This window comes from Calonectris borealis, chromosome 3 (assembly GCF_964195595.1).
Source record: "Calonectris borealis chromosome 3, bCalBor7.hap1.2, whole genome shotgun sequence".
Lineage (NCBI taxonomy): Eukaryota > Metazoa > Chordata > Aves > Procellariiformes > Procellariidae > Calonectris > Calonectris borealis.
In genome coordinates, this window is record NC_134314.1 from 4,185,937 (window position 1) to 4,208,822 (window position 22,886).

The 22,886-nt window shown below is 47.4% G+C and overlaps 7 non-coding genes across 7 annotated transcripts; 5 read left to right on the forward strand and 2 right to left on the reverse strand.

Annotated features, from left to right (window-relative positions):
• Positions 1 to 11,725: 11,725 nt before the first annotated feature.
• On the forward strand, positions 11,726 to 11,797 carry TRNAW-CCA (transfer RNA tryptophan (anticodon CCA)). The gene has a single exon. It is a non-coding gene; the product is annotated as a tRNA-Trp (tRNA).
• A 983-nt stretch (positions 11,798 to 12,780) lies between these two features.
• On the forward strand, positions 12,781 to 12,853 carry TRNAR-ACG (transfer RNA arginine (anticodon ACG)). The gene has a single exon. It is a non-coding gene; the product is annotated as a tRNA-Arg (tRNA).
• Positions 12,854 to 15,251: 2,398 nt separating this feature from the next.
• Positions 15,252 to 15,324, forward strand: TRNAR-ACG (transfer RNA arginine (anticodon ACG)). The gene has a single exon. It is a non-coding gene; the product is annotated as a tRNA-Arg (tRNA).
• Positions 15,325 to 16,309: 985 nt separating this feature from the next.
• On the forward strand, positions 16,310 to 16,382 carry TRNAR-ACG (transfer RNA arginine (anticodon ACG)). The gene has a single exon. It is a non-coding gene; the product is annotated as a tRNA-Arg (tRNA).
• A 1,616-nt stretch (positions 16,383 to 17,998) lies between these two features.
• On the reverse strand, positions 17,999 to 18,071 carry TRNAR-ACG (transfer RNA arginine (anticodon ACG)). The gene has a single exon. It is a non-coding gene; the product is annotated as a tRNA-Arg (tRNA).
• A 996-nt stretch (positions 18,072 to 19,067) lies between these two features.
• Positions 19,068 to 19,139, reverse strand: TRNAW-CCA (transfer RNA tryptophan (anticodon CCA)). Its single transcript has one exon. It is a non-coding gene; the product is annotated as a tRNA-Trp (tRNA).
• Positions 19,140 to 19,804: 665 nt separating this feature from the next.
• Positions 19,805 to 19,876, forward strand: TRNAW-CCA (transfer RNA tryptophan (anticodon CCA)). The gene has a single exon. It is a non-coding gene; the product is annotated as a tRNA-Trp (tRNA).
• Positions 19,877 to 22,886: the final 3,010 nt, after the last annotated feature.

The following is a 22,886-nucleotide window of genomic DNA, read 5'->3' on the forward strand; positions in this document are numbered from 1 at the left end:
TCATTGATATTATGGACTCAATTCAGTTGCCTAAATATATAGGCTTAACTCATGTGGGCTGCTCTAAGGTATCCAAAGAATCTCATGGGACTATCCGGTAAAACACAGGACCTCTGGGACAATCTGCATATGACTAGAGGAGCAAATGGATGGCCATGTGTATGGCCTAACTTATTTAAAATGGCACTAGACACTCATGTATGGTCAACTGGCTGAAGCTTAATGGCGGTGGTCAGTGCTACACTCGGATACTGAGATGTAAGCATCTACAATGGATGTGGCTGCATGGGAATGAGATGTTTAATTAGTGGTTCTAGGACTCACATCACCTCTTTGGCTGTAGTAGGACCTTAGGAGCCAACACACATGCAGAAACCTGTACTGTAGATACTTGTACTTAGCTGGCCAAGTCCAGAGCTAAGGGCATCTATTGTCATTAAAGATGCCTCAGGGATCCCATCTGGCCTCCACCTGCTGCTCCGTGAGGGTGCAGATCCCCTGTAGCTCCTGCATGATATCTGCCAGTCCCAGGCAGACATGGACATTTCTAATGTCACAGGGCCTCTCGAATGGCTGTAGCCTCTATGTGTGGGCAACTGGGTCAATTCCTACCTGTTCTTCTCAATTGTGAAATTCTGGTTGTGGTCATTTTGTAGAAAAAAAAATGAAAAAAAAGAGAAGGTTATAGAATCATTTGTAAGGTCCTGCTTTGAGATGCAATGATCAAAAGGTTTAATACAAAATAAAGCACTTCTGGTAGCAAGGAATCCTGTCCCAAAACACCACTGTGTCAGCTAGACCACTCCCTGTGTAAGCCAGGAGACCCGGGGTACTGTCCCTACTCCAGTAGATGTATGATTTTTTATACCACATACAACAGGGTCAAGAAGGTAAAATGAACATTTTATTTAGTACTTGGTAGTCTGAAAAGGATCATTAATGGATTTAAGTACCCCAGGGAAAAACAGAACCGGAGCTATGTCTCCCATATCCTAGCTACAGAACTGTCAGACGAAAAAAGCGTTAACATCCTCTTACCCAGCAGTGTTGTATGAAACAGCCCTGAAAAGTCTTTCTTTCATATGAATTGTTGCAGTGAATGCAAGCTGCATCTACCAACTTGCCTTGGTGTAACAAAATCCAAATTTATCTGTGAAGAGCAATCCTACCCCTAATTTTCATGCTTGGGTATCTAGTTTCAGGTAACTGAATACGTATGGATTTAGATACCCAACTGGTTTAGTTTTTTTCCCTTTTGAGAGACTTGCCTGAGAAACTACTTTGAAACTTCTGGTGAGGTGAAATGTAGAAGATATTATTTCCAAACTCTTCATCTTACACATTAATCAAAATTATTAAATCATCCACATCATTGTCTTCAGACAAACTGGGAATATTTTATGAATGATACGTATGTATTTTTTTCTCAGTTGTTATGACAAATATGAGTTACAGCAGAAGCTTAATAAAATATTAGTTAACAAAATAAATTATAATCTTAATAAAATATGAATCCTCCTCCTTTGTGTGAGATACAGAAATCTGGCACATTGCCAGAACAACATGTCTTAATTTATTATATCTATAATGGATAAAATTGCAATTTTTCCCCTTAAACCAAGTTGTTGCATCTAACAGTGTGAGAAGTAACTCCCCTAGGAAAACAGGGAAAGCATGTACTCAACATCAAAAAATAGAAGGAAAAGCCTTATATTGAAGAATCATGAATGAGCCTAAGTTAAAGAGCAGAGATATCTCTGAAGCTACGAACACGCCTCCTTTTTCTTTTCTTTATTCTTCGGGAACATAGAATATTACTGGCTATTTCTTACAGCATCTGTATTTGTTATAGAAACAGCTTCTAATCAAAAACTCATTTACATGGCAGTAATGTCTGCAGCTTCCTCTTAGACCACACCAGAAAGTGTCCAAGACATCCCAAGTCCTGCTGCCTGCAGACAGAAAACATTTTGTACTCTGATGAGAAAGCATAGGCACAAAATGTTATCAGATCAGGGTTTGTGGTTAGGTTGCCTGCGAGTGATCTGCAGCCTGTGTTGCACGCGTAGCTGAACTCCTGAGTGATGCATCAAGCTGGAAAACAGAAACGAGTTTGATTTGGACTGAAGTGAACTGGGACTTCTCCAAGTTATTGCTATGAAATTGCCATTGGAAAAAAAAAAAAGAAAACCATTATTTCAGTTAACGTGAAAATTTCTGGTCGTACTGAAATGGAACTTTCTGCGCTGTGCAGGTGTAAGACACAAAGGAAATAAGAGTTGGGTCTTTAGAAACCCCCACATGAAGTGTTGCTGCCTTAGTTTTATCCAGGCTTTTAAGAAGGAGAAAGAACCAAACTCTAGCCTGTCTTTTGTATATAGAAAACAGCTGAGGAAGGGGAGCTCCAGCTGAAATATCACCCACGCTGTTTTCTCTCCAGAATTAATAAATGTAACTAATCTCTGCAAACAGTTTGCAGATCGCCTCACAACTTCAGGGCCAAATTGTTGCAAACTTCATACAAGCATCAAACTATTATTTCTTAACTAAGAAAGGATCCTGGGTCTACTCTGGGATAGCTAATGGCTTGAAGTAGTCCTCAGGGACATGGCAGCCTTAGGTCCAAAACTCTCTCCTGCTAGTTTTTGACATTGCCTTAGCCAACAGGCTCTTCTGGAGCAAGACTCTCATGATGTCTCCTGCTGTTCCTTCTGCATTAAAGAAATAAAGTGCAGGGCACGGCTCAGAAAACAGGTGTGGACTTCAGCTACATAGCCATAGGTGTCTCCATGTGAGCTAGGTGTCTGAGCTCCTGTTTTCAACAGCGGGTAGGGGCTTTCTGTGGCCACAAGGTAACCATCTAGTGATGTTTTAGGCACCCTTGGGTATAAGGCTTGACCAACACCATACCTCCTCACTCTGTGCAAATGTCTTGAGTACCCCAGATAGCCGAGGGTTCACTAACAGCATCAAGCTTAGGCAGATGAAGCGTGCTGGGAAGAGCGAGGCATAGCAGTCAGCAGAGTCAACTCAGCTCACCTTAACTGTGATGCGCACATGTGCGCTGCTGAGTAGGTCTCTAGACCCCATGCTCTGTACAACCCATGGGCTCCACAGAGATATCTGCATACGGGAGCACAGGGCTGTTTGAGGTGGGCCGTGGTACCCTGCCAGACTCCAGCTGCCCATCTAGAAGGTCTCAGCTGTCCCACAGGGTCTGTGTCCCATCTGTCCCCTTGAGAGGATATCTCAGGTACACAAGGGCATCTCAGTGCACACAGGTGCCTATATCAAGCTGTTGATCTCTGGAGACCATAATCCTACCCCAGCTCTTTCACTTTGCAGGTGGGTTCTTTAAGCATGGGGGGACCGCGTAGTCCAGAAGCACTTTCTCTCCTGCCCAGCTTTCAATAGGAGTTCTCCTGAGACCTGAAAAACATTTTTTGATAGGATCTGCACCCAAACCAGTGACAACCTGTGGAAATAGGATAAATTTAAAGGGGTGTTTAATGCCACATTGTACCGTAGCTATGGATTAGCCTTCAGCAAGAAAGCTCACAGGACACAAGAGTGCTCCCTACACTGATGCACTGCCTGCTTATGGTGACCTTCAAAGCTTCCTGGCTCTCGGTCTTTATCATTCCATTATACAGGTTGAGTTTCATTTCCCATGGAGTCAGGACTGCTGTTATACTCTGCACAACTGAAAACCTGCTCCTTAGCACTATTTAAAACTCTCCCAGGGTCCTAAATAATTCATGCACTTTTGGACACTTTCCTTGAAATGACAGGATTTGTTCTCTTTACCTTGTAAATTCTGGAAAATTAAGACGAGAAGAGCAATCAGAAGGTATGAGGAGGTCCTCATGGCTGGAGCTTGGTCTCAGACTCACGGAAGATACACAGAGAAAAAGGCTTTTATACACAGAGTGTGATGAGGTGTCCCTGTATTTGTATAAGCAGGCAAATGAAAATCTCAGAATAGCTCCATAAAATCCATAGCCCCATAAAGCTGCCATAATTTATTGGCTCAAGTTTCACTTTTATTACTCGACAGCAAAGGACTCTTGATGAATCCTTGAAAATCCCAGCTACAGAATGTGACGTAGGTAGTGAAAGGGGAATGAGGGGTCCTAAATCAAGGGTAGGGTAGAAACATATCTAGAAGCGCTTTTCCATGCCAATGGTGTGTATGTATGAAAAATGTCTTTTCCCATTTCCAGGAGAATAAAGGTGTCTCTCACAGGACAGGGCAGCTTTGTAGCATCAGTTGGCTTTTTGAGATGGTGGTGGAAGAGGGGAAAGGAAAAACCCTCTTTCTCAGGAGGAGAGGTCTATGCAGTGGATCAACCCTGTAAAAATCCATTCACTGTCACTGGTAGAGGGGAGGTCCACCTTGCCATGCCATTGCTTTAGGATCCCTGGGAACGACCTTTCTGTCAGATCAGGGACCCTGGAAAAGCATCTTCCCCTCTCAGCAGCAGATGATGAGGGGGGTACAGAGGTACAAAGAGTCATGTACACGATAGGATGGCAGGGGTGTCACAGAGCATCATCTTATAGAGATATATGGGGATGTTGAAGGCAACTGCATGCACAACCTTGAAGGTATGGGAGCAAGGAAAAAGGGTTTTCACCTCCCAACTTTTCTCCTGGGGCTTTGGCTTTGCTTTCCTTCAGCTCTTCTCTTTTTTTTTCTACACCCTTGACCTTCTGAACCCAAATATACTATCCTTCTAACTCATCCCAAACCTAAACCACCAGAAACATAGCCCAAATCCGGTGCCCTGTAGCTCCTCTACCCTCCCTCTCTCCCCACCTACCATGCTGCATGCTCAAGCCAAATCTGCCTTGGGCCCTGATCTCCAGGCTGCAGTTGAAAGTACAGAACTTGTCGGTGGCTAGGTAACTATGTCTCCAGCATGCTGCACTTGCTCATTTTGCTTTCAAACACCTTGGAAAACATCCAGATGGTTAGTTAACCCATTCAGGACAAGCCAGCACAGACCACGGGTCATTTCCCATCTCCACTCTTACGTCACGCAGAGCAAGCATCTGAATATTAAAGAACTAAGAAGAACTTAGACCTCAGAGGTAAAGTAACAGGTTATTAAGGAAAGCTGTGCAGATTAATTGAGGTTCTTCTCACAGGGTTTCAGTTTGAATGAGTTGTTATCTTATGGAAAACATATGTGTTAATCAGAATGCATCAACTTGCACTTCTGCAGAGAGCTCATTTGATTTCATAATGCATTTAAATAAAAGCATGTGGAAATTGCCAGAAAGTCTCTCCAGGAGTCAGTATGTCCCACTGTTCTCCCATGCCTCAACTTCTCAAATGTTAGTGCCTTACCCCAAGAACAAGGTGTTACAGCAGTATGGAATTAACCGGCTTGGTTTGTGCTCGGGCTGCCAGGACTTCATTTCCATGAAACATACTGTATTATTAAAAACGTAATTTTTCTACTTAGAAAGTAAGATCTTGCCATCTTAGAAGTGATCAGCACTGCGGGTTCCTGCACCTATTGCCTGAAGCCATTGTTCAACCCCCGAGTGCTCATGGTGTTCTCTTAAATAGGATCAAATGCTTTAGGGATGCTCATAAACTAGAAATGAGTATTTGTCCACTCTCTGCTCCAGGGAGTCCTGAGGAAATGCTTTGTCACTTTTCTGGCTTTTCAAGGGTAGTTCGACAAACAAAAAGGATTTCTTTTTTCTTCAAAGCACCTTTCACAGAACAAAACAAATTTATTTGCTATGTCTATGCATGGAATGCCCATTAATTCCTTATTGCTTTCTCTCGGGAACTAGTGTTGCGTTACAGGACAGACAGCAAGGTCATGTATGAGGTGCAGATTATTAGAGTTTGCAGATGTCATGAGCAGCACCCTCAGTTTTGCAGGTGTACAAAAAGCAGAGGACAAGTGAGATTCATGATACAGTTTTCATGAGGATGTGTCCGTACAGTGTTTGAATTTTGCTACAGTCATACTGAAATGGTTGCTGACAGCACAGGTTCTCCTTCAGAGCAGAAGAAACCCGTGAAAACCAGAAACCACTTATTTGAGCCTGTTTCTGTACATGATATTTATTGATGTTGTCCTGACCCAGTGGCCTTGATATCAACAATATAAACCTTCCCCTTATTCAACGTGCATTGTTCTCTGCCTTTCTGGTTTCTTTGTTAGCTTTTCATTTCAAATTTGCAGGCGCCATGGAGTCTCCCGGGCAGCCGTGTGGCAGGAGAGCTGTTTATGTCCATTTTCAGGCACTCCGGGGAAATGGATGAAACAAAGACCTTGACAAGCAAACTTCACTTGGCTCGGGTTCCCACTGAAGCCCAGGGGAGTATCTCAGCTCTCAGACAGGACCCAACGCTGTACTGGAGCAGGAGCCCAGCTTTCTAATTCTGCAAAGCTATTTTAAAAATTGCAATAAGTGAACCTGTTTTGTTTGATGATGGACTGGAAATGTTTGCCTTTTTTTTTCATGGGAAGTGAAGGGCAAATACAACACCTCGAGTGTGTTAATAACCCGCTAGAGGAGGAGTGCTTGTCCAGTAATCTTACGTTCAAAATCTTTCCCTATCATTTCCAGCCATTGCACAGACAATGTTCTCGGTGTCAGGCTATAAGCATTTATATGATGATGATTCCCTTCAATTTATGATAAAAATTTTTATCTCAGAAAAAAAACCTTTAGATTCGGAGTGAAATTCACTTTAGTAAAGGTTTTCCCTCCAGAGTCCCTGTTGCTTGGAGCAGGTCGTATCACCTCTCCTGACTCAGAGATGACCCTGTGATTGATCAGGGAAAGTGATGCAGAAGTGTTCACTAAAATTTTGGCCAAGGGTTACGCTTATATACATTGAAGTAAAAGCCCTGTTTCCAGTCCTTCTTGCTCCCAGAAGCCCTATAAACACTGGAACTCTCTTACCACCTAGCAAAGAATTGCCATCTCATTCTGCCTTGGTGCCTCTGCATTTCATTTGCTCTTGTTTATTCTCATCCTCCTCTCCCAGGTCATTCCAGGTAAGAGACATGTTTTATACGGATCACAGAAGAAATACTTACACATGAGGAAAGCTCTGCCTCCTACCTAACGACCAGTTCTGCAGCTGACCTACAGCTGGGGCTGGAGAACATCACCAACCCTCCATATAGTCAATAGCTTCCTCATGCTCAGTGTTGCAATGGTCACAGGAAAGGCCTGTTCCCAGTTCATCCAGTTTACCAGCAGACAGGACTGCTGGAGACTTTTTCATGCGTTTCCATGTAGGGTGTAAAAATGCAAACAACTGCAGAATTCTGAGCAGGGTTGTTTTAATCACTCTTTTAGTCATTAGCATTATTAAGATGAATCACTCATAATTTGGGATCTTCTGTTTTGTGGTTTTTGGTGGAGTTTGCCTCACATTAGATACATGCAAATTACAAGTGGGGTTCCCCTCACCCCACTTGAGTCATCTACAGTTTAGCGCCTGCATTGGAGCCCGTCATGTAGCCGGTGTCACTTCTGCAACGTGATATTCTGGCAGACTCACCCAGTACTTGCTTCTCTCCATTGACTATGAAGGAAATGCAGAAGACTAGTTCAGGTGGAAGCACCTTTACTGTCAACCTCCAAAAGGGGTGGGATGAAACCCATCCCAGCTGTCTGATCTAACATCATCTTCTAGTTTTCCCTTGGAGTCAATGGAGACACAAGGACTTCCAGAGGAGACTTCAACCCTGTCTTGAGGTATGTGTCTGAGGCAGGTGAGATAGACAGTCTTTGGAACATGGCTGTTTCTCTTTCTTAATCTGGGGAACAGAGATAAACCCATTGTTAGTGATCTTTCTGCCATGGAGTAAAACTTGCTAATTCTGACTTCTACAGCAATATAAAATGTCCATATAGTAGCATCCATACCCACCTCAGCCACTTATGTCAGCTAATTTAATAATAGCCTGAAAAATGTACTCTATGGGTATCAATCTCACCAGGAGGGTCACCTCTTCTGATGGGGGCATGGGAAGCAATGAGTAGATATTGACAGGTATTTCCGGAAGATGCCCGCATTCCTGCTGCAATTGGTGGGGAAGTGTGCAGCAGTCATCAATACAGGATGAACACTGGGTGACCCAATGGATTGACTTCTCCTAAAGCTGCAGAGGGTCTGGCCATAGAAGAGCCCGCCAGTGGTGCAGTGAGCTCCTCAGCCATGGGCCTGACAGCCATAGACATCTCCACTAGGCAGTTCTCACCTTGAAATCACCGTGATGGCTCCTGAGAAGTGTCTGCCAGGTGAAATCATTGTAGCTACATGTCCTCGAGTAGAGATATGCTGAAGAAGATGTAGATCCATCTGAGTGGCAGACAGTAATAAGCTTCTACCATCGTGGGAAATGTCTGTTGTCTCCTTTCAGTAGACTCAGAAAACTATGAATCTTTCCCTGGGACTCACATCCTTTGAGAGCATGTGAGGAAGAGAATATGCATGAGAAGGGAGGACACTTCTTTCATTTTGAATGTTGTAGCTAATGGGCCTGGGCTAGCTCTGAAGTAACCTGGGACACTAGAATTATGGGAAACATCTGCTTCCCCCAAGCACTTATACTCATTTGCTTTATAGTAATGTAAATCAGCAGAATTTAATTGCAGTGCTCCTCGAGCTAACTGGAAACCAGACCTTATTTATAACATTGTAAGAGGTTGGAAAGGTGTTGGGGTAAAAATGGGGTGTTCTGCTAAGAAATTTGAAAATTTCAGTATTCTATCAAATGGATATCGTACAGATCAACAATATATTCTGCTTAAAAATAAAAATGAACACAGCAAAGCCAAGTGTCCAGAAATACCTCCTGCATCTCTTCAAGATATTTTATGGCCCTAGTAGTGTGTCAGCTACCTAACACACAAATATACCCCTATGCGGAGACACCTACTTTAATTGTCCAAATCTTTGAGCTGACTCCCACCCCCAGGCAGGATTCGCTTGTCTGAACATAATAGTTCAAACATCACTATAGATGTCCCGGAGCATCCAAGATATCTGCATGGGACAGACCTCTATGGGATACTCAGATGTTTCTGGAGAGGCAAATATAGACCAGGCAGCATATCCCATAACACAACACTAGATGCCTGAATTTAGGCAGCTGAATCTCGCCCATGTCTCTCATGCAGTTGGAAACTAAGCAAGTACCAGAGTGGGATAGATGAGGAGAGGTGCCACTGTGAGGTGGTCAGCAGGGAGCAGGCAGCAGGTGAAGCTGATGGAGGGGGAAAGTCTAACAGAGACCAGTGGGACTGAACAGCCAAAAAAAATATGGACTGTGGAGAAAGAACTGTATTTGCAGGAAGGAAACAAGCTGAATTTCCAGCCTGGCCTAGGGATGGAGGGTCCTTTACTGAGCAAAATGCATCTCCAGCTTGGCTTTGCAGCTTGTGGAGCCCATGAGCTAGTTGATGGCTCCCTCTTGCGGGAGGACATGCTGGCGGAGGAAGGGACAGCAAAGCCCTTCTTGTGGGCAGGGTTTGCTCGGATGGAAAGGTAGGTGCCTGCCTCTTTGCTCCATCTTCAGCGTTGATAATTCACAGAGTAAATACGTGGCTATTATTAATAGGTCTGGAGAGCAGAGATGGCTTTTGGTTGCAGACACCAAATTTTAGGGACTGGAGTTGCACACATTCAGGATAAATGTATAACTTTTTTCTAACTTCATATAATTTTATATAACTTTTTAGAATTTTTACATATAGTAATAATGGGAGCTCTGCTGCCTAGGCATTATCCTTGTAGACAAGTAGGCATTATCCTTGTAGACACATTCAGGTGTCTAAAGCAGCATCCTACCCCAGGAGACCTTCTCCTGGCACTTCATGTCTTGCTAATAAATGCTACCTCGTACAGTCGGAGAGCAGTAACAACATGATACCAGTTATTTCTTTTAAAAATAAAACTCATTTTTGAAAGCTTGAAAATGAAGGATTTCAGAAGGTCTTCTGCTGAGATTTCTTTTTTCACAAGTGAAGGACGTTTCCATGTAGAAATGTACCCTACCACTAGCCCAGGTGAGATTGCTGTGACTTACTCCCAGACAATTATCCACAAATAGAAATCTAATAAAGTTCAGCAGCGGTCTTCCTCTCCAAATGAATACTGTGCATCTCATGTATTTGTATACAGTACATACATCTGGTGGACAAATAGCTCATTGGCTGTGCAATTCAAGCAAACTGCCTTAAGTGTAGCTAGATAACTGCAGAAAATTTTTATTTTCCACTGCAGAAAATAAATGCATTTATGAAACTATCACTTATGCCATTCCTCGTTTGCATGCTGTAGTTTTTATTTGCATTTAGTAATCATTTTCTCAGTTTTTAATCTCATTTCTCAATGATTTTCTGAAATGGATCATTCTTAATAACAATAATAAATTCTGCTTTACATCACAAACTTGTACACTTATATTAAATAGTTTATTTTCATTAAAAGAGACATATTAGTAATGGTGTCAGAGCTCTAACATGAGCTCTGGGACAAGCGGGAACTGAGTGCAAAAATGTCAGAATTTGTGACACTAGGCAGAAGGTAGAGCAGTGAGGAACGATGTGGCATGAACTGGGGTGGAGCAAAGCAAAGATGCATTGAGCAAAAAAACCCATGCTCTGAAAGAGGAAGGGAATGGGATGGGTGGAGGCGTAGCCACCCTGTCTCTGTCCAGTCCTGCAGGAGTTCCAGATGAAATGGGGCATTCGTGAACAAGGTATAACAACAGCTGTTTTTGAGAAAAATGCCTGATGGATTTCTGGTAGAAAAATGTCTTGTTGCTGGTAGAATACATGACAAAGCAAGGGAATAAGCCAGAACCACAGCAATACCCAAGGTTGGTTACCCACCACTTCCAGAAGGACACCGGGGCAGCCTGATTCCCATTACCTCCACCATGGCCAGGCTGTGGGCAGGATTATGTCGAGTCAGGCAGCACTCAACTCTGCATTCTGCTGGTGCATTGTCCATTGCACCACTGGCCCCAGTCCCCTGCCCATATGGTGCCCCCACCATACCCCTGCCCCAGCCAGCCGAGTACCCAGCAGACTTCCTCCAGCATGCTGGGGTGGGCATGGAGGTAGAGAGGAAGAAGGAAAGTTTCATCTCCTCTCTGACACCTTTGTCCATGACAATCTTGTACTAACCACCCATGGGGAAAGGGCAGCCAGAGCTGGCAGTGAACCTTGTCTGCACTGTTGGTGGACCTTGCCTGCACTGGTGAGATGTCTTGCTTTCTTTGCAGAAGGTCCAGCTGCCATTGCCAGCCAAAACAGAGTTTGGTTACCTACATCAGGAGCTGGAGTGTCCATCTGTGACTGGGCTGAGCCCATGGGCTGTCTACTCTTAACACTGTCCACCACCATTTCTGGGTACGTACTCGAGCCCACTTCAGGCTGCGCTGCGGGAGGGGACCTGGTCCCTTCCCTGTGTTCTGCCCTGGGCCATCATCCTCCCTCACAACATCCCCGAGCCTGGCTCCTGCCCACACTGACCCCACAGATCACCCCATCCCACCCTGCACGTTCATCCTCCAGCCTGGACTCCTCTCTGTAGCCAGGCCTTGGCCACCCTTCCCCTCCATAGCTGCAGCTGAAGTGTTCCTGGACACCCCTGAGGTGCTCCCCATGGAGAGGACATCCCCAATGCCCAGACCGGGGTCCATGCCGGGGACCTGCGTCCCTCCACCCCGACCTCGTGGCGCAAGGGCAGCGCGTCTGACTCCAGATCAGAAGGTTGTGTGTTCGAATCACACCGGGGTCAGTCTTGAGGCACCACTGGCCACCCTCTGTATTGCCCCTGCTTTTCTCTGGGGCTGGTCTGGGTGAGGGGCAGGGCTCTGCAAGGCATTGGCCAACTATGAGGGGGCACCTCAGGAACGGCTGGGGGGAAAACATGATGCCCAGAGCTTTCCTTTCAGCCAGGCTGGAGGTTATGAATCATGATCAGAGTGGAGGCCAATGCAGGGGGGTGTTGTGGTGGGTGTCTGCTACAGGTGGCCTCATCAACAAGCTGAAGGAACTGAAGTCTTCCTCACAGAAGTGCAAGAAGCTTCATAACTGCATGCTCAGTCACTCCTGGGGATCTGGACTTACCCTCAGGCAATACTTGCCTGGGGGGTAACATGGGGCGGTACAGTCAGTCCGGGGGATTTCTGGAAGGGGTCACAGGCAATTATTCAGTGAAGGATTATGGAAATAGAGAGAAGTTTCTGATGAACAATATGAGAAGTTTTTTCAAGAAGACTAAGAAGGAGGATCTGGGAAGCTCTGATCTGGTCAGCCTCATCTAAGACCCCAGATGAAGACTATGGAATAAATACTCCTGAAAGCCACACCCAAATGAAGGAAGGAAGTGATGATGACTGGAAACAGTGGCCATGGATTCACAAAAACATACCACTCTTGACCAGTGTGATAAGTTTCTTTGAAGAGATGACTTCCTTGTTCAAGAGGACACCATGGAACATCATTTATCTTGACTACGATTTGATCTCTGATGGGGTCTCCCAGACTTATCACTGTAGCAGGACACAGACAGAGCATCTAAGCTGAATCACAAGGCAAAATGGCTGGACCAGGGGGCTGAAGGGGTTGCGGTCAAGCAGTTGGCAGACCAGGTGATGTTCCTCACTGCTTGATGTTGCATTGGATGTTGTTTGGTGTCTTTGTGATGGGCACAGAGGGTGTTCTACAGAACGAAGTACGCGGGCAGCCTGCCAGGACCACAGGGCTGGTGAGGGGCCGGGGCCAGTGGCGCAATGGACAACGCGCCTGACTACGGATCAGGAGACTGCAGGTTCGACTCCTGCCTGGCTCAACATTTTTAGCCTGGCAGTGGCTCCTCCTGCTCCCTCCGCTCACCTTTCTCCTCTTGCCCATCGTCCGTCTTCGGGGCCTTCTTCAGGGCAAAAGTGCTGAGGTGTCTCTTGCCCTGCAGGAAGGAAAGAGTTCCTCTAGACTTTATGGTGGAGCTAGGCACCTTGTCTCATCACTTTCCTCTACTCAGGACTCTTCCCTCTATTCCCACGTCTTATTCACGTTCCACACTGGGAATACTGCACACAGCTTTGGGGCCCCCAGTATAAGGACATTGATCAACTGGAACAAGTCCAGTGGAGGATCACCAAAATGGCCTGGTGTTTGTCCCATTGGACCCAGTTGGAACTGGGTTTATTTGGCCTGGGGAAGAAGAGGTTTCAATGAGGACCTGATAGCAAACTTCCAGTACCTATGAGGAGGTCATCAAGCCAGGCTTTTCACAGCATTTCATGATGAAAGGCTGAGACACAGTAGGTATAAACTGAAATGGGACGTTCTGTCCAAATATGAGGGAAAAGTGTTTTCCCAAATTTTTTGTCATTGATGAAGGTGGGCAGGAGAGAGGGATAGAGAGAGGGAGTGAAAAAGGGAAGGAACTGCAACCAAGGCATGGGAATGAGGACTCAGCAGGTAAGTTTTCAGTTGGTGCAAAAGGTGCCCAGTGGGTGCCAGGGTTAATGACTAAGGTGGGGGAGACATCTCACTTGCCCCGCAGGAAGCTCAGCTGCAGTGCCCAGCTTATCAGCCCTGGGTCTCCTGGGAGCTGTAGTGACCAGCTGTGGGGTGGTCCTCGTGGGGAGCACATCCCCACCACCCAGGTTGGGTCCCTCCATATCGACCTTGTAGCACAAGGGCAGCGCATCTGACTCCAGATCAGGAGGTTGTGTGGTTGAATCACACCAGGGTAAAGGTTCCCCATTTCTGCAGGGTGCTGCTGGGGTGCTTCCTCCCCACATGGCAGGACTTTGCTTTTGTCCTCTCTAAGGTTCAGGAGGTTCCTATCAGCCCATTTCTCCTGCCTCACAAGGCCCCTTTGAAGAGCCCCTGCCCTCCAGCGTATCAGCCGCTGCTACTCCAAATTTGATGAAACTCATACGGAAACTTGCTGAGTGTGCAGCCCATCCTGTCATGCAGGTTGTTAATGAAGACATTTAAGAGTGTCAGTATCAGTATTGACACCTGCAAACTCCATTACTAACAGGACGCTTTCTACGTTTCCAACTGGTGATCCCAACACTGGGTCTGGTGGTCCAGCCAGGTTTACACCCACCTTCTTAGCCTCTCGTTCATTCCATATCTTTTCAATCTGGTTACAAGAAGACTTGAATACCCTATTTAAAAGTCAAGATAAACAAGTGTTTCTTTCCCAGGTTCCAGCAAGGCAGGCAGTTGGGCAGGTCAGGTAGGACCTTAGTAAATTTATGCTGGCAGTTTGCAACTGCTTTTGTGTCCTTCATGTGTCCATTTTGCTCAAGTGATTCCTGATTTGATCATCCTCTGCCATGAATAATCCACTGCCACAGGCGCTGGCAAAAGGCAAAGGTACGCAAAGCTGAGAGCAGACCTCATCAATAAAGACAGAGGCAGAGAAGACATTGAGAACCTCAGCCTGCTCCACATCTGTTGCTATGTCCCTCACTCAGTCAGAAGCGTTACCACGCTTTCTTTTAATTTTCTTTTGCTGCCAATGTGGCTCTAAAAGCCCTTTTGTTGACCTTTCACATCCCTACCAATCTCAACTCCAGCTGAGCTTGGTTTTCCTCTGTCAACAGCTAATTCTAGCCATCAGATCGGGGGAATGATTATCACCCTGTTTGACACTTGTGGGACCAAATCTGGAGTCTGTGTACAGTTTAGGAATCTCCAGGACAAGAAAGACATTTACAGACTGCATTAAGTCCCAGAGATGGTCATCCAGATGAGAAGGTGGTGAGGAGGCCTGCTGAGGAGGCCTAGAGAGCAATGTTTCTATAATACGGAGAAGAGGTCAAGAAAGGATTATAATCTTGTTTTATGCTATGTGTGCCTACAAAGAAAGTGGAGCCAGGTTTTTCTTGTGGACATAGAGGATGGAGCTCAACAAAAACAGATTACATCAAGGAATATCTCTATTAGATGATAGGAAAAAAATTTCACACATCAGAGGTCACACATTAGAACAGGGTCCCAGCGAGGTTTTGGAGTTCCCATCCTTGGAGACATTCAAAGCTCGACTAACAAAATGACCTAATGTGAAAGACATTTGTGCTCTGAGCAGGGCATTAGATCACTTGGCTTCCAGGGATCTCATAAAACCTAATTTTTTCTATACTTAATTAAATCCTCTTGCACCCTCCCCTGCTCTCCTCACAAAGCCCATCCAGTGATGGGAAGCCCCCAGAGCTCCAGGAGGACCAGGGCCAGTGGCGCAATGGACAACGCGCCTGACTACGGATCAGGAGATTGCAGGTTCGACTCCTGCCTGGCTCGCCATTTTCCTGCCCACAGCCTGGCCGTAGTACTGGTGATGACAGGGGACCTCTTTCTCCATGGTGGCCTGCCTTTACGTGGAGTTTCTCCATTCTTGCTGGGCTTCCTGCACAGCAAAAGCTTCCCTTGCATCAGGGGAGGCTCTGACTGGATATACTGGCAAAAAAAATTTCACCATGAGGGTGGTAAATCACTGAGAGAGGGGCCCCAAGAGGCTGTGGACTCTCCGTCTTTGGAGTTAGTCAGAGTTCAAGCAGGCAAGGCTCTGATCTGAATGTCATAAGTTGAGCAGAAATTTGGACTAGAGACCTCCACGTGTCATTTCCACCCCAAATCACTCTATTATTCCAGGGGAAGTTCCTGCTTCCATGTTCTTTTGCTACTCCATCCCACAATGGCAGGCTCATGGGCTTGTCACCACCTTTGTGGTACCTTCATCCTGCATGTGACTTGGACAAGGAAGGTCGAAGATGCCCATGCCCGTGTACAGGCCAGCCCAGACCAATTGGCCATCAAGCAAGATCTCACTACCCACAGCTCACCTGCTCTGCCCTCTGTCATCAGGCAGGAGTAAGTGGAGGACAAAACAAGTGGCCTTGGGCTGAGCTCAACCCTCAGCTGTGCACCATGGCTCCAGAGAGCCCTGGGCGGCTCCAAGCCCTATGTTGGCTGGGTATTGTAGCCACACCTCCCATGGGGCAGGCAAGATGTCACCTCCAACCCACCAGAGCAGCTGAGGGGCCGGAGGCCACCATCTGCCCTGCTGCCTGGCCTCCTTGTGGGGGGACTCAGCACAGGCACCACTTCTCCTGGGTGGTGGGACCAGTGGGACCAATACTGACCTCCCCCCATAGGTGAGTAGGGCAAGGCTGTCATGAACGGGGCAGGAGGGAGCTAGGTGAGGTCTTGCCAGTTCCCTTTGACCACCAACACACCCAGGTGGTACAAAAAGCACGGTGGGGGCACCAGGTGGGACCAGAGGCTGGGGCCAGTGGCGCAATGGACAACGCGCCTGACTACGGATCAGGAGATTGCAGGTTCGACTCCTGCCTGGCTCGCCCTGAAACTGCCTGACTGTCGTGGAGGTGACAGGGGACAGCTGTCTTCATGAGGTCCTTCCAGGCTTTTTTCCTATCTCTCTGACATCAGCATCACAGGAGCATCATCTTGCGAAACACTTCTTCGTCAAATCTGCGAATGTGCCACCTGCTTCAAGAGCCACCACTCCTCAAGTCCTTTTTGGCCTGAGGTGCTGACCTCCTAGACTGCTCAGTGGCAGGATTGCTTCTGAGATCTCTGAGTGTGTGTTTTCGCTCATAAGCCCTGTGCGGATCTCCCGTCTGTCTCCCTGAGCACTACTGAGTGGAAACTGGCTGAAGCCTCACTAGTAACAACTGTGGGTAAGGGGTGGGTGGAAAGTGGGCTGGGACATTGGACTTGAAGGGTTGGGGTCAAGGGTTGGAAGTACGAATGGTGGTTAATTGCTCCTAGTTCTCCTCAGGGGTCAATGCTGCCACTGATACTATTGAATATCTTCACTGATACACTCAGTAATGGGATAAGATGAAGTTCATGGATGACACCAGTGGGGATGGGAGCAGCTGACACTGGCAAGGATGGCTGTCATTCACAGTGACCTGGACAGGGTGAAGGAAGTTCAGCAAAGGCATCAAGTTCAGTCCTGCTTCTGGGATGGGATAACCCCATGCAGCACTACAGACTCTCAAGAAAACAGCTGTGCAGAAAAGGGTATAGGGGAGAACAACAACTTGAACAAGAGTCAGCAGTGTGCCCTTGGACCCGTGAAGGCCAACTTCATGGTGGACTGTCCTACCAAGAACATAGCTACCTGCTCAAGAGGAAGGATTATTGTTCTCCATCCAGCACTTCTGAGACCATCATTGGTGCACTGTGTCCAAGACTAACCTCCTCAGTACAAACAAGACACTGACAACGTGGAGCAGGTCTAGCTTTGTCCTTTTCCATACTTTTCCCCACCTTTTTGAGCTTTTCCCCCAGTTAAAGTCTTTTAAAGCCTGCTGGCAGACATACTTTTGCCTCTTCCTGTCTGATACACCTTGTAGTCTCCTGAGCAATCCTAATTCCTAAAAGAAGGTTGCAAATTTATAAAAGTGAGGGGTCTGAGATGCAGGGGTGCTGCACCCCTCCACCCCGACCTTGTGGCACAAGGGCAGCACGTCTGCACCTGGGTCACAAGGTTGGGTGTCTCAGTCACGCTGAGGTTAGGCTCTGGACAGTGCTGCGGGCAGGTGGCCTGTCTGTGCTTTCCATGGGGCTCATCAATGTTGCATGCAGAACTTTGCAACAAGAACAGTGTGGGCCTCAAAGGTGGTTGAGGACCAGAGCACATGATCTGCCAGGGCAGCCTGAGAGTGCTGGGTCTGTCCAGCCTACAAAGGAGCTGTTCAGGAGGCATCTTCATTCTGCTGTGGGATTTGCTGTGGTGCCCCTGGCTGTGGTGTGGGCCCCAGCTCTGCCCATTTTGGGGTGCCCAGCTCCACTGAAAGGACTGGAGGAACTCTTTCCTTCCTGCAGGGCAAGAGGACACCCCAGCACTTTTGCCCTGAAGAAGGCCCGAGAGGATGGATGATAGGCAGGAGAAGAAAGGTCCACGCAGAGGGAGCAGGAGGAACCGCTGCCAGGCTAAAAGTGTTGAGCCAGGCAGGAGTCGAACCTGCAGTCTCCTGATCCGTAGTCAGGCGCGTTGTCCATTGCGCCACTGGCCCCGGCCCCTCACCAGTCCCATGCCTTTGGCAAGCTGCCCGCATCCTTTGTTCTGTAGAACATCTTCTGCGCCCATCACAAAAACACCAAACAACATCCAATGCAACATCAAGTAGTCAAGAACGTCAGCTGGACTGCCAACTGCTGACTGCAGCCCCCTCGGTCCCCTGGTCCAGCCACTTTGCCTTGTGATTCAGCTTAGGTGCCGTGTCTCTTTGTCCTGCTACAGTGATAAGTCTGGGTGACCCCATCAGAGGTTAAATCAAAGTCAAGATAAACAATGTTCCTTGGTCTCCTTTGACCACTGAGGAAGGTATCTCTTCAAAGAAACCTATCACACTGGCCAAGGGTGGTCTGCCCTTGGTAAATCCATGGTCATTATTTCCAGTCATCATCACTTCCTTCCTTCATTTGGGTGTGGCTTTCAGGAGTATTTATTCCATAGTCTTCATTTGGGCTCTTAGATGAGGCTGACCAGATCAGAGCTTCCCAGATCCTCCTTCTTAGTCTTCTTGAAAAAACTTCTCATCTTGTTCATCAGAAACTTCTCTCTATTTCCATAATCCCTCACTGAATAATTGCCTGTGACCCCTTCCAGAAATCCCCCAGACTGACTGTACCACCCCATGTTACCTCCCAGGCAAGTATTGCCTGAGGGTAAGTCCAGATCCCCAGGAGCGACTGAGCATGCAGTTATGAAGCTTCTTGCACTTCTGTGAGGAAGACTTCAGTTCCTTCAGCTTGTTGATGAGGCCACCTGTAGCAGACACCCACCACAACACCCCCCTGCATTGGCCTCCACTCTGATCATGATTCATAACCTCCAACCAGCACAGTCTGGCTGAAAGGAAGGCTCTGGGCATCATGTTTTCCCCCCAGCCGTTCCTGAGGTGCCCCCCCATAGTTGGCCAATGCCTTGCAGAGCCCTGCCCCTCACCCAGACCAGCCCCAGAGAAAAGCAGGGGCAATACAGAGGGTGGCCAGTGGTGCCTCAAGACTGACCCCGGTGTGATTCGAACACACAACCTTCTGATCTGGAGTCAGACGCGCTGCCCTTGCGCCACGAGGTCGGGGTGGAAGGATGCAAGTCCCCTGCACGGACCCGGCCTGGGCATTGGGGATGTCCTCTCCATGGGGTCCACCTCAGGGGCGTCTGGGCAACCCCAAGAGAAGTGCTATGGGAGGTAGAGAGGACAGGGCCACCCCTTGAGGAGAGGGCGGCCAAGTCCTCCCCACGGCGTGGTGACCAGGCTGGAGGATGAAAGTCCAGGGAGGGATGGGGCAGAGGTGCAGAGGGAACAGCATGGGTCCAGAATATGTGGGGACAGCTGAACTTAAAGCTCATTCCATCTTCCTGTTGGGAGGAAGGTGACCCCAGCCGGGCCATTCAATAGGCATGAGGGTCCTTCCTGCCACAGGGCTTGAGGTGGGTGCTGTGCATCTGCCAGGGGGCCTCTCTCCCCAGGGAGGTGGTGGGCCACCATCCCTCCTGTCCCTCTGGAGACACCACACTCAGGACCTTGTTTCTCCTGGGAAGGGCCCTGCAGAGCTGCTCTGGGCAATGGTCATGTTTAGGACTTCCTCCTCTGAAGTACCTCATTTAGAGCCCTCCTTGCAGGCTTAGCAAGGCAGCTGGCAAAGATGCTCCCACTCCTTTTCCAGATGAATCAAAAGTCCCCTTCCTTCAAGGTCATAAAGTCTGGGATGACATTTGGGCATGGTGTCCCCCAGCCCTGACCCCGTGGCGCAATGGTAGCGCGTCTGACTCCAGATCAGAAGGCTGTGTGTTCAAATCACACCGGGGTCAGGATGTCCCACCTCCATGGGGTAGCACTGAGATGGGCAACTCATTGGCAACTTGTTTTTGCCCTCCCACTCTATACCCCACAGCCCTGGTGAAGGGCAGTAAATGAACCATGGCAGAGTGGTCTTTCCTTGCTGGACTGGTGTTGGGAAGTATCTGGATATCTTCAGCCTTCCCTCACCTTATGTCTACAAAGGAGGCATGATTAGCGGACATCCCAGCTGTGACTCCACATCTGGGTATCACTTCTCCTGGTCCCAATCCCGCTCCAGAAGGGCAAGGGCATCTGACTCCAGATGAGGACTTCTACAAAAAGCCCAGCCTGCAGTCTCCTGATCCATAGCAGGGCACATTATCCATTGCAGCACTGGTCCTTGCGAGCCTGGCACCCTGTGGCAACATGTTCTCTTGTTGCTCTTTGTGTTTTTTGCCTCCCATCTCATCACTGTGCACTTTGAGAAAAGTCTACATCCATCTACTCTATACACTGCTGTTAGGTGGTTGCAGGTTGGGATAAGATCCCGTTGTGTGTTCTTCCTCAGGTTGAATAAACCCAATTCTTTCCATCTCTCCTTACATCTCAAGTACCCAAGTCCACCGCCACCTTGGTGGCTCTCACTGGACTTGTTCCACTATGTCAGTGTCTTTCCTTTGATTCTGTTGAAACACCTGGCTGTGAGGAACTGAAGCCCCACTGTCAGGACTAGTCATCAGGATCTTTAACACTCTACTTGCTCTCTTCCTGGTCCACCATGCATTTCTTGGTGAGATGGAGATAGGGGATGGAGGTCTGGAAAAAAAAGACACTCAAAGCTATGGAAATGACCTTGTATGAGTTGTAGTTCATTAAAAGCAGTTGAACGCTTTTAAGGACTCTTTAAGGGTGAATTTTAAAAGACATAAACAGGGGGCATAATGAAAAGAGACAATGGAGCAATGAGAAAGGCAAGAAAAGGGTAGGGGGAAAAAAAATAATTTCTCTAGCTGTACCCACACCAGGCGTGCACCTTCCCACAGGAGGCCCAGGCTGCCACGCCTGTGCCAGAATCAGGCATTTAGCAGGAAGAAAAGTCCCACAGTTCTGCATCCTGCACACAGAGGGCATTGACCCAAAAGTCCATGAGAAAACACAAGTGTGAGACTCACCTAACAAGGCAGCCTTGAGCTCACACCTCCAACAAATTCAGGCATGTTCCTGATGTTTGGACAACAGCTGAATGGCGATATCGGAACATACTACTGGATTAACATCTTCAGAAGCTCATGTAGCCACCCAAATGTAATTTAGCCTGTGAGGAAGATCAGCTAAAGGTATCTGGTAGATGGAGTGTCTCAAAAAGGTAATTTCCATGGATTTATGGGTGGTGAGATTGCACGTGGGCTTTGGCAATGCTGCTGGCCTGAAAGTGCAAGGGGCTTAATCTACCAAGACACAGGCTGTCCTGTCTGACCACCCAGCCCTGGAAGACCCCCTTTCTGCCCATAGCTTGCCTGGCACCACTCACAAGTGTCTTGGGGGATGGAGGTAAAGGGGAAAATAGACAACTCCTGTGCTCAGACCATCTCACAGCTGGGGATCACAGATCTAGAGAGCCCTGGGGATGCCCTAAGCCTGACGTTGCCTGGGAATCACAGCCACAGACAGAAGGCAGAAGAATATGATGAATGAAGGAGAGCAAGGTCCTTCAGGGTGCTTCCACTGTTCCTAACCCTGTACCAAAAAACTAAGTGTAAGTCCTTCCGTGACTCCCATGCTCACTTATCATCTGATGAACATAGACCTAAGGGCTCCTATCCCACGTCCCAAAACTCCTGGTGTGTCACCGATGGTGTCCTGGTTTCGGCTGGGATGGAGTTGATTTTCTTCCTATTAGCTGGTATAGTGCTGTGTTTTGGATGTAGTGTGAGAATAATGTTGATGACACACTGATGTTTTGGTTAGATATTGTTTACGCTAGTCAAGGACTTTTCATCTTCCTGTGCCCTGCCAGGTGCGCGGGGGGCTGGGAGGGAGTGTGGCCGGGACGGCTGGCCCAGCTGGCCAATGGGCTATTCCATACCATATGATGTCATGCTCAGCATATAAGGCTGGGGGAAGAAGAAGGAAGGGGGGGACGTTCGGGGTGATGGCGTTTGTCTTCCCAAGTAACCGTTACATGTAATGGAACCCTGCTTTCCTGGAGATGGCTGATACCTGCCTGCTGATGGGAAGGAGTGAATGAATTCCTTGTTTTGCTTTGCTTGCGTGCGCGGCTTTTGCTTTCCCTATTAAACTGTCTTTATCTCAGCCCACGAGTTTTCTCACTTTTACCCTTCTGATTCTCTCCCCCATCCCACCCGGGGGGAGTGAGCGAGCGGCTGCGTGGTGCTCAGTGGCGGCTGGGATTAAACCACGACAGATGGGTTGAGTGAGCAGAGGATTTTGTGGGTAACTTTCCTCCAGATGTCGCTACCTCACTGTTGTTTAATGTCTTTGGCTCTTCCAAAAACAAATAAGCAAGGGGAGCACCCAAAGGCAGGGGACATGTCTTCTGACTGTGGACCAAATGCACACATGGGGAAAACATTACAGCTGGAATCCAAATCCTGTATGTGATGAGTGCATTCACTCATCTGTGATCGCTGCTGAACCAGGGGCACGATTTATACCACCACTTTGTCTCTGTAATGTGATTTTCTGTCCTTTTAACTTCTCTGAATGGAGAGAAACTCAGGTATTTCCTTTTGCAGATCTTCCACATATGAAAAAAACCCGATATAGTACAGGTTGCCAGATGCTTTTGCTGGGAGTGCTAGCACACTCTTGAAAGAATGGTATCTGGTAAGAAGTATTATTCTGGTATTCTTATGGTTAGAAGTATTATTTTCACTGCAGCCAATGGGAACAGTTTTTACATTTCATAAAAAATGCCAAAATTTACAATTATTCTCACTCTTCAACAGGTTGAACTTTTAAGACTTTTTAAAGTCTTTTTTTTTAAAAAAAAAAAGCAGGAGTGACTTGAGTCACAAT